This window comes from Elephantulus edwardii, unplaced genomic scaffold (genome assembly GCF_000299155.1).
Source record: "Elephantulus edwardii isolate Elephantulus edwardi_28Jun2011 unplaced genomic scaffold, EleEdw1.0 scaffold00058, whole genome shotgun sequence".
Classification (NCBI taxonomy): domain Eukaryota; kingdom Metazoa; phylum Chordata; class Mammalia; order Macroscelidea; family Macroscelididae; genus Elephantulus; species Elephantulus edwardii.
Genome location: NW_006399808.1, coordinates 1,359,862 through 1,371,476, shown reverse-complemented (window position 1 = coordinate 1,371,476; position 11,615 = coordinate 1,359,862). Strand labels below are relative to the sequence as shown.

Sequence of the window (11,615 nt, the reverse complement as noted above, 5' to 3'; positions counted from 1 at the left end):
GTTTGAGAGCTCCCAGGGCCCCTCAGAGGATCCAAACAGAGTGAGCAGCTGGGTGCAGGGCCTCCATCCACGGAGTCATTTACTTCAGCATGTCCACTCAGGGGCCAGAGAGCCTTAGAGGTCACCTGGTTCCAAACCTGTCTCTAGCCCTGCATGCATACACATCATCATTACCACCAGGATGCAGGATTCTACAGTCTGCTTGCATACCTCTAGTGACAGGGGACTCACCACCTCACCCAAAGAAACATTGCATATCTATGTCAACTGGCTACACTCCTTGTTGCAGAAGATCAAGGAATGCAGCATTTGGTATGGATTGCATTTCAATATCAAGAAAACAAAGATTCTTACCACTGAACCAATAGGCAGCATCATGATGGATGCAGAAGAGACTGAAACTATCAACAGCTTCATCTTGCATGAATCCACAATTAATATCATCAGTCAGGACATAAGGAGATGCTTTGCACTGGGAACATCTGCAGTTAGGAACCTCTCAAAATTATTGAGGAGTAATGATATCAGTTTGAGGACTAACATGCACTTGATTCAGGCCATAGTCTTTCCAATCACTTGCTATGCATCTGAGAGCTGGACATGAAAGGTAAAAGAAAAAGAATTGACGCCTTTGAACTATGGTGTTGGAGAAGGGCACTGAACTTCCCATGGATGGCCAATGAAACAAACAGATATGTCTTGGAGAGGGTACAGCCAGAGTTATCTTTGGAGGCAGGAATGATGAGGCCTTGCCTCACACACTTTGGGCATGTTGCTAGGAGGTGCTGTTCCTTGGAGAAGGACATGATGCTAGGAAGGGTGGAGGGTCAGCAAAGAAGAGGAAGACCCTCAGCCAGGTGTATTGACACAGTGACTGTTGCAATGGGCTCTTATGTGTCAGGAAGTGTGAGGATGGTACAGGATAGAACATGATTCAGATCTTTTGTTCATAGCATTGCTATGAGTCGTATTCGACTCAACAGCACCTAACAACAACAATTTCAATTGGCAACTCCCATGTGTCGGAGTAGAGCTCTGCTCCAGGGGTTTTCATGGCCATGACTTATTATTATTATTATTTACATTCATTCATTGTTACACATTTTCCTCCCTGTCCTCCCTTCCCTCTGGGTTTGCTTTTTTCCTTTGGGGAAAAAAAATTCTTTCATTGTTATATAGTCCCCCCGTCCCCAGACCACTTTACTACGCAACATCTATTCTGGACTTTTGTCATGCCAATAATAACTAATAAGTTCCTTTCTTATAGCTCTCTCCCTCATCTGTGTCAATGCCGTGTACATTATTTATCCACTCTTTTCATAGTTTCCCTCCAACTCCCATATCAGTCCTATTCTAGAACAGTGGCACTATACAGTACTTGTATTTTTTTCGTGACTGAGATATTTCAGTCAGCATAATGTCCTCCATGGTCATCAATTTCATGAGTTCTTTGTTTTTTTAGTGCTGCATAATATTCCATTGTGTGAATAAACCACAGCTTCTCTATCCATTCATTTGTTGATGGGCTCTTGGGTTGTTTCCAACTCTTTGCTACTGTGAAAAAAGCCACAATAAACATGGGTGTGTATATATCTGCTTGGGTGGCACTTCTGGTTTCTTTAGGGTACATTCCCAGTAGTGGAATGGCTGGGTCAAATGGTATTTCTATTTCTAACTTTTTGAGAAAGCACCATACAGCCTTCCATAGTGGTTGCACCACTTTACACTCCCACCAACAGTGAATAAAGGTTCCCGTTTCTCCCCAACCTTCCCAGCATTTGCTGTTTGCTGTTCTGTTAAATTTTGCTATTGTTGAAAGTGGATCACTAAGCCTTTTTCCAAGGCACCTCTAGGTGGATTCAAACTGCCAACATTTATATTGTTGTTGCTGTGTGACATGAAGTCAGAACTGACCCATAGCTGACCCTTCAGTGAGTTTTCTGAGGCAGTAACTCACACAGGAGAAAGTGCCCATCCCACTGCCTCACAGGCAATATGTTAATATCTAGATAGCATTGTTGCTGTTAGGTGCCGGGTCATCTTGACTCATAGTGACCCTGGGTACAGCAGAAATGAACGAGGCCCGATCCTGTGCCGTCCTCACAAGCTGCCCTGTCCTCAGACCTGTCCGCTGTCACAGCGACTGGGTCAGCCAGTCTAGTGGAAGTGCGTCCTCTTCGTTGCAGACCCTCTGCTTTACCAAGTGTAATGTCTCCTCAGGGCTCAACTCCTCCTGATATTTGTATCCAAAGCCTGTGAGACTAAGTCACACCATCCTCCCTTCTCAAGATGATTCTGGCTACACTCCTTCCAAGACAGGTTGGTATGTTCCTTCAACCGTCAATGGAATTCAAGGATACTCAGTGTTCCTCTCCAACACCATCAGACAGAGGCAGCAATTCTTCATTATTCCTTATTCATTCTCAACTTTCACATGTATATGACGCACAGTTTAGGTCCAGTACACCTTAATCTTTAAAGTGATATCCATGTTCTTTGATACTTTCAAGAGATCATTGGCAGCCGTTTTGCCCAATGTAATGTCTGACTTTTGACTGCTGATTTTTTAAAAATGGATCCATAATCAGTCCCCCACAGGCACTGATTATGGATACAAATAAAATTAGATCCTTTCTCCACTTGTCATGATATTGCCTCTTGGTTCAGTAGTGAAGATTTTTGTGTTCTTGATGTTGAGATGTAATCACTGTTGAAGGTTTTAGTCTTTGATCTCCATCAGTAAGTGTCTCAAGTCTTCTTTGTTTTAAGCTAATGAAAGTGCTAATGAATTTCTCTCCTATCTGGTACCATGTTTTTCTTCCTACTCCATCCTCTAGGATAATTTTCTCAGCATACAGACTGAATACATTTGAGTGAAAAGATACAGCCTTGATGTACATCTTTTCTGAATTTAAACCACACCGTTATCTCCTTATTCTTTTCAATATCTTCCACAGGATCTGCATGAGCATAGTTAAATGTTCTGGAATTCCTATTCTTCCCAAGGTTGTCCATAATAGGTTATGATCCACATAGGTGAATGTCTTTGTATAATTAATAAAACACAGATAAAGATATTTCAGATGTTCTCTTATTTAAACTAAAATCCATTGGGCCTTAACGATGATAATATTTGTACCGTATCCTCTTCTAACACTAACTTGAATTTCTGGCAGTTCCCTGTTGCTGTACTGCTCCAACTATTTTTAAATTTTCTTCAGTGAAATTTTATTTGTGTAAGGTATTAATTAGTTTATAATTTTTTTTTTATTTTTGTGTTCTACTGCATCACCTTTCTTGACAAAGGAAAAGTCACATATCTTTTTTTTCAGTCTTTTGGCCAAGCTGATGTCTTCTAAATTTCTTGGCATAGCCACATTCAGCTCACCATCTGCTTGTTGAAATGCCTAGATTTATATTCCAACAATTTCTGGACACTTGGTTTTTTCCAGTGCCTCCAGTATAACTTGAACTTCTTCCTTTAGGGCCTTGGGTTCTTGATCACACATTGATCAAACACTTGATGGTGTACCCAAAATGGTTGCATGTTGATAAATTCTTTTTGGCACAATGACTGTGCATAGGCCTTCTATCTTCATTTGATGCTTTCTATGCATTCAGCCCAAAGATTGCCACTTGATGCTTACATCCCCCCATCCTCTCAATTCTTTCAGCTAAACATCCTTTTAGTTTTCTAACTCCAGGTGATCATAAAATTTTGCTTTGTTCTCTCAGACTACCCTTTGACAGCTTCTGTTCAGCCTCCTTACATTCTTTCCATTCACTGTAGCTTCTCGACATGTAAAGCCAGTTTCAGAGTCTCTTCTGACATGCGTATTGGTCTTTTTTTCTTCCTGTCTTCATAATGACCATATGTTCTTCATAGATGATGCCCTTAATATCATCCCACAACTCATCTGATCTTCAGCCTCTTGGAGTCAGGCCTTCAAATTTCATCTTGACTTGTTTTCTGAATTCAGATAGGATACAGTCAAGGTCTTATTGTGGATCTCTTGAACTTGTTTTAATTTTCTTCAGCTTTAACTTGGACTTGCATGTTGGATTAATAATCTATTCCACAGTTGGCCCCTAATCTTGTTCTGATTGATGATATTGTGCTTCTTTCCACAAATATAGCCAATTTCATTCCTGTGCATCCCGTATGGTATGTGTTCAAATTGTATAGTTGTTCTTTATAATTTTTGAAAGATAATTGTAATTTATAAGTAACTGGTCATACAAAATTCTATCTTGGACTCTAGCTTTAATTTTATCACCAAGGCCATATTTTCCAATCATCAATCCTTGTTTCTAACTTTTGTATTCCAATTACCAATTATTACTCATCTTGATTTCATGTTTGGTGGATTTCAGCCTGCAGATGGTTGTCAAAATCCCCAATTTCTTCTTTGGCTTTAGGGACTTGAGTATAACTTTGAACAATAGACATATTAACAAATATTTTTTGTGTGCATTTGGATAGTATCTTATCAAAGACAGTACATTTTCAGGATAGATCTGGGAATATTCTTTTCAAGAGTGAATGTGACACCATTCTTTTTTATTTGTCATTCCTAGTAGAGTAGACTATATGACAATATAATTTAAAATGACCAATAACGCCCATTTCAGCTCCCTAATGCCTAGGATATCAATCTTTATGTGTCCCATTTCATTGTTTACAAGTTCCAATTTTTTCAGATCTGTACTTTGTACATTCCACATTCAAATTATTAATGGTTGTTTGCAGTGGTTTCTCCTCATTTGAGTCTTGCCACATCAACAAATGAAAAGAATACTTGTGTGAAAGCTTTACCTTATACATCATTGGGGTAGACTGCTTTACAAAAGCAGTATTTCCCCAGTCATATTATTTTTTATTTTTCTTTTATGTTAGTTTGGTTACAAAGTTTATGTACATTGCATTCCACACAATTCTTCATTCATGCTGTGTTTCATGCAATCATTCCCATTCATTATGTTTTATAAAATTTATCATAATTGAAGTATGCCCCAAATTACCCTGTCTTTCCAGATCCCCACAGGATCTTTCCCATTTCTTTTACTCATCCCTCCCCTTACTCACTAAATTTCTCCCTTGCTCACCCTTCTGCTCCCTCATGCTTTTGGATTCTCATACTCATTTCACTAGTTATCTATTTCTACAATACTGGTCTTATACAGTATTTGTCCTTATAAGACTGGGTTAGTTCACTCAGCAGAATGCTCTCCAATCCCTCTCAAGTTATGTAGTACTTTCAAAATCATTGCTCCTGAGTGCTGCATAGTATTTCATTGTGTGAATACACCATAATTTTTCAATTCATTCCATTGTTTTTGAACATTTGGGCAGTTTCCATGCTCTTGTGATGGTGAATAATGCTACTGTAAGTACTGGTGTACAGGTTCTCCATCTGTGTCTCAGTTCTAGTTTTCTCAGAGTATATTCCTGGCAGTGGAATAGATGGGTCACAGGGAATCGCTATGTTCAGCTTTCTGAGGAAACACCAAACTGCCTTTTAGAGTGGTTGGACCATTTTACAATCCCACTAACAATGCATTAGAGTTCCAATTTCTCTGCATCCTCTCCAATATTTGTTGCTTGCTGTCTTATTAAACTTTGCCACTGCCACTGGGGTGAGATGGTAGGTAACTCATTGTGGTTTTGATTTGCATCTTTCTTATTGCCAGTGATTCTGAGTATTTCTTCATTGGCCATCCAATGTCTTCCTTTGTGAAAAGTCTTTCCATGTCATTTGCCCATTTTGTAATTGTGTTATCAGACTTTTTTTGTGGAGGCCCTGTAGAATTCTGTAAACTTTTGTTATGAGTCCTTTGTCTGAGATTATATTGTCAAATGTTTTTTCTCAATCAATAATTTTTCCTTTTACCCTGCTGGGAAAAGGTTTTGATGCACACAGGGATTTAATCTTTAGAAGGTTTCATTCATCAATTTTATCCTCTCCTGGTTGTATATTCTGGACTCTGTTTGTCAGCCTTTTTATACCATGAGCTAGGCCTTCTAAGCTTTGTACCCCTTTGTCTCTTATGATCTTTTAAAAAAAATTTCTTTTATACTGGTTTACATACAAAGCTCAGAAAATGTGCATACATTGTTTTTCACATTAGATCTTTCTCATTTTGTCATGTTCCCAGGCCAAAGGTTGGTGACTCTACTCAGCAGCCCTCAGGCATGCCTTTCACTGTTTTTGGTGAAACATTCTTCTAGGTCATATAACCCTGGTATGTCCACTTGCTGTACAGAGGTAACTCATGGTTGCTGTAAAGCTGAACACTGTGACACTGATGAGTCAAATGCGAAAATGGTTACCCATGGTGGGCAGTGATTGGTGGAGCTCCCCAATTAAAACAAGCTTGGAAGCAGGGGCGGCATCCACTTCCATAGTAGCTTGCCTCTGGAAACCCTTTGAACCTGGAGAAAGGATGAAAGTTATACAGGAGTCCACGTCTTTAGTTCGTAGGGTCAGTATGAGTTGTCTACAACTCGACAGTACTTAATAACAACAACAATCCCTCCATTCTCCCATTAAATCGTGTGACCTTATGATTAAGCTGCCACCCGCCCTTGGATCTTCATAGTTGTTCTACAATAACAGTCTTATACAATATTTGTCCTTATGAGAATGAGTTAGTTCACATAATATAATGCGCTTCAGTCCCTCCCATGTTAGGTAGTAATTTAAAAAATCATTAGTGAATGTATCATAATTTCTCAATCCAGTACATTGTGTTTGGGCATTTGGGCTATTTACATGTTCTTGCAATGGTTAAAAAACACTGCTGTGAACATTGATGTACAAGTCTTTACTTGTTCTTCAGTTCTCATTTTCTCAGTATATTTTCCAAGCCCTGAAATAGCTGAGTCATGTGAAAATTCTATGTTCAGCTTTTAAAAATTTTTTTATTTATTTATTTTCTCTTTATTCATTCTTGAACTTTTCTCCCTGCCGACCCCTCCCCACCAATTTCGTCTTCTCTTTAAAAAGCAAAAGAAAAATTCTTTCATTGTTATACAATCTCTCCCCTCATGTCCACTCCACTACGCAGTCTTCATTCTGGACTCCTGTCATGACAACAATTCTTAATAATATATCCCTTTTAAACAATTCTCTCCCTCATCTGTTTCAATGGAGTTTACATTATTTATCCCCTCTTTCCCAGTCTTCCTCCAACATCAATGTCAGTCATGTTTTACAACAGTGGCACTATGCAATATTTGTCCTTTTGTGACTGAGATATTTTAGTCAGCATAATGTCCTCATAGGTCACCCATTTTGTATAATATTTCATGAGTTTCTTGTTTTTCAATGCAGCATAGTATTCTGTTGTGTAAATATACCAGAGCTTCTCTATCCATTCACTTGTTGATGGGCACTTAGGTTGTTTCCAACCCCTTGCTATTGTGAACAAAGCAGTAATGAACACGGGTGTGCATATACCTCCCTGGGTGACGGTTATGATTTCTTTAGGGTATATTCCCAGTAGTAGAATTGATGGGTCAGATAGTATTTCTATTTGCAACATTTTGAGAAAATGACATACTTTGCACCATTTTACACTCCCACAAACAATGAATAAGGGTTCCAGTTTCTCCACAACCTCGACGGCATTTTATATTTGCTGTTCTGTTAAATTCTGCTATTGTTACTGGTGTGAGATGATATGTCATAGTTTGTTTTGATTTGCATTTTTCTCAGAGCTAGGGATTTTGAACATTGCTTCATGTGTTTGTTGGCCATCTGAATGTCTGCTTTGGTGGAACGTCTGTTTCATATCCTGTGCCCATTTTTCAATAGGGTTATTTACTTTTATCTTCTTGTAGTGCTCAAGTATTTTTTTTATTAATTTCATTGTGTAAATTTTCTCTTTTGATTTTGTTTTTGTTTTTGTTTTTTTTTGGTTTTTTGGTTTTTTTTTTTCAAATGGAAACAGTGTTACTGACTTCTTCATACTGGATAACAAAATAAGGGTAACTCTGGTCATCATTAAAAATGACAAAAATCTGAGGCTCCAAGAAATTATCCACACAAGAGTCATACAGGTCACTGGTGACACTGCCAGGGTTGACTGGAGGGGGCCTTCTCATGCCATGACTGCCCAGCGTGTATCTGCCAGTCAGAACTTTGGCCAAAAACATGAAATGAACTCCTTTGGAGGACTTCTTAGAAAAGTTATGAGAGTAGCTTGCTTTCTTCGCAAAGTAACTGCCTTGTCCAAACATGGTAGCATGCTTTCCACAAACGCGAGGGTCAAAGTTGTGCTTGCAGATTCCATCCACCACATCCTGGGATGTTCCATGAAACAAATGTCTCTCGTTTATTATTCTGTGCCGGTCAAGCATTTTCCTGTTCATATACTCCTTTTTCCTTTTATATTTCTCCCAAAGAAACTGGTTTTGGACTCTCAGTATTTGTAAAATCCTATATTTAAACTCAGGTACAGTCTTGTGAAAGAGATTGTAAATGATCCGGTAACTTTTGTCCTCTGCAGAAACAGGCACTTGGATAAAGTCCTGAGATGGATGCATATACACCCAAGTTTCTGGGTAAAAATTTGCCGAGGTGACCACATCTGGGCAGATGATTTCTGATGAAGAGGTTGCTTCAACAGGTGGAGGGGCCTGTGCAGGAACCCCACCAAGAGTCTGTAAATATGGAAGCAGTATAAAACAGGAACGGAAAAGAGGTCTCCTTTTTACTTCTCTCCTGAAAAATGAGTTCTGAAGAATATAGTGGTTGTTCCACATCATAAATCACACTTCCTTTAGACCCCGCGAATTGGCTTCTTCAATCAATCAAACTACAGACTCAGGATATTCTCGCCATCCAAAGTGGTCTCGACAGAAGAATTTCCAGAATGTATGATAAATAGAGGTGCCACTGCTAGACGGTGGTGTGGATAGCCTTCGAAGTTGGTCATACTCGTTTGTTTCATACACGCTTAGAGCATTCAAATCTGCCCAAAATTCTTGTCCTCTGTGCTTCATTCTCATTCTATCATTTTCTGGATTACAGTAAAATCTTTCCAACTGTTCCTGGGAGTCATTGGACACGCTCTGCCACTTCTGTGTAGTTGTCCTCTTGATTTGCCAGTAGTATGGCAATATTGTATGGTGTCTCGAACAATCCTTGCCGTAAACACAAGTGCCTTGCAAAAAATCCATGCAGATGTCAATTCCATTTTCTTGGTGAGTATGGTACTGTAACTGATTCACCAGCTCAAATACAAGGTCAAGGGATGCCTCTTCACTTTTGTCCTGGAACAGCTCAGTATTCAACTTATCGCTTGTGTCCAAAATATACTGGATTGTAAAGCTGTTTTCTTGGAAAACCCCTGGAGCATAATCCATGACTTTGTCTATGCAATCAGGACTAGCAGGAACATCACTTGAAACATGGGGCAGAAGTTCAGTCTGAAAGTGCACTGCTGTAGAATCTGCTACTGTCCTACTAATGGCTTCTGATGGGGAAACTGTGGTCCTGGATTGGAACCACTTGTTCTGGAGCATCAGTGGGTGGATGAGCTTCTGGTATCTGACCTCCAACAACTGCCCCATCAGGAATCAGAACAGACATATTGTCTTCTGCTGGTGGACACGGCGTATTGATTTCCAGGGGTTTCTTCACAATAGAGTCCTGTAAGCTGCTTTCATCTGCACTCTGGTTTCTAGACCTAAATACTTCATCGAGTGAACCATATTCTAGTAAAGTGTTTAATATTGGCCTCAAAGACCGGAGAGTTCCAGTTCCCAATCTCTTCTGATCTGGCTTTTTCTTAAAACAAGTTTTCAATGGCACAATCTTCTCAGAAAGTCTCATTTGGCATGGAAAGCCATCAGTAGGTGAGGGAGGCTGCACTACAGAGTTTGGCTCAGATTTAGTGGTTTTCATTTCCATAACTCCAACTGCTCCTCAGAGTCTCAGAGAAGGGGCGACAGGAGGCGGGTCGCTGTCGGCTCGCGGGGGGCGTCCGAGGTCGGCCGAGGGCAGGCAGTGGCGTCTAGGGGTCGCTGCCCGAAACCGCCGCGAGCTGTACACTGGCCATTCCGCCGCCGGGAGCGTAGAGGGCTGGGAGCGTCAGGAGCAGCCGCCTCTCAGTCCGGCCAGCTCGCCTGTCACCTCGAGCTCTGTTTCTGTTTTTTTAATAGCATTCAGTTTATTACAAATATTTAGTATCGGCTTCCCATATTCCCCCCCTTTTGTTTTTATCATAATTATGTTATCATATAGATGAGTATATTTTATACACAAACAAATTAAACCTAATAAACTCAAAGAAATTGTTGTTGTTGTTCTTGTTGTTATGTGCCGTCGAGTTGCTTGCGACTCATAGCAACCCTATATACAACAGCCCTAAACCCTGCTCTATTCTGTGCCAATCGCTTTGCCTCTGACACACCCATCCCGATCACCCCAGTCACTTAATCAATCCACCTTATAGAGGGTCATCCCCTCCTGTGCTGTCCCTCCACCCTACCAAGCATGATGACTCTTTCCAAGGACCTGTCTCTCCTTACAACATGTCCAAAGTATGTCAGACAAAGCCTCAGAATCCTTGCCTCCAAGGAGTAGGCTGGTTTGACCCTCTCCAGGATGAATCTGTTTGTTTCCTTGGCAGTCCAGGGTACATTCAATACTCTTCTCCAGCACCACAGCTCAAAGGCTGTGTTTCATTGATTATGGAAAGGCACTCAAAGAAATACTTTCAAAAATCTCCGTATGATCAGAAGGATTCATGTTGAATATTCCTTGAAAGTCTGTTTTAATTGTCCCATTTCCACAGTGCTTGTCAAAACCAGTTCTGATTAATCTCCTTTGTCAGCGTGTCCTTTGCCATTCCCTATCACTCTTCCATGAGAGAGATTTCACCCTGATTCCTAAGAAAAAGGGGACGGCATAGTCTCTTAGCTACTTCCTGCTGAAAAGGGACGCTGTAGGTTTCAAGGTGAAGATCTTCTCTCACTACTCTAAAGGGCCCGTTTGGCATACGAAACACGTAGACTATTGTGGAGATTGATTTTGGAATTTAGATGCACTGTTATCAATTGTGCTTAGCCATACATGTTCATATCCTCAAAGAGGCATCATGGAACTATTGCAGCCAGCCTTTCTCCTGCCAGATTAGTTCCACAGCAGCTAGGCTGGTGGCTCCGGGTGATGATGGCTGGATCCGCGGTGGTGTCCTGAGGTAACAGGGCTGTGGCGGGGGCTGAGGTGCGTGGTTGTGGAGCTGCAAGGGGGGTGGGGGAAGGGGGAGGAAGCAAGGGGCTGTGAGGGGCGTGGGAGCACAGGGCTTGGACACTACTACCAGGGGGCAGGGGGCGGGGCTTGGGCACTGCTAAAGGTTTATGGAGCGGCACCCTGTGTGGTGGGGTCACACAGGTGCAGGCCTCAGGAGTGTCACACAATGGCGGGCAGTCATCGCTCCTCTGGTGTTACATGGTGGTCCGCGGTGGTCGCTCCTCTGAGGTTCCCTGGTGGCTGGCAGGCAGTTGCTCCTCCAGGGTCTCTTATAAGCTCAGTGCTCAAGTATTTTGTGAGGAGAAACCAGTCCTTAGAGAGGGACATCATGCTTGGGAGGGTGGAGGGACAGCG

General features: G+C 41.1%; 1 pseudogene; it reads right to left on the bottom strand.

Annotated features, from left to right (window-relative positions):
• Positions 1-7,939: 7,939 nt before the first annotated feature.
• LOC102870668 lies at positions 7,940-9,917 on the bottom strand (annotated as a pseudogene).
• Between the last annotated feature and the right edge of the window lie 1,698 nt (positions 9,918-11,615).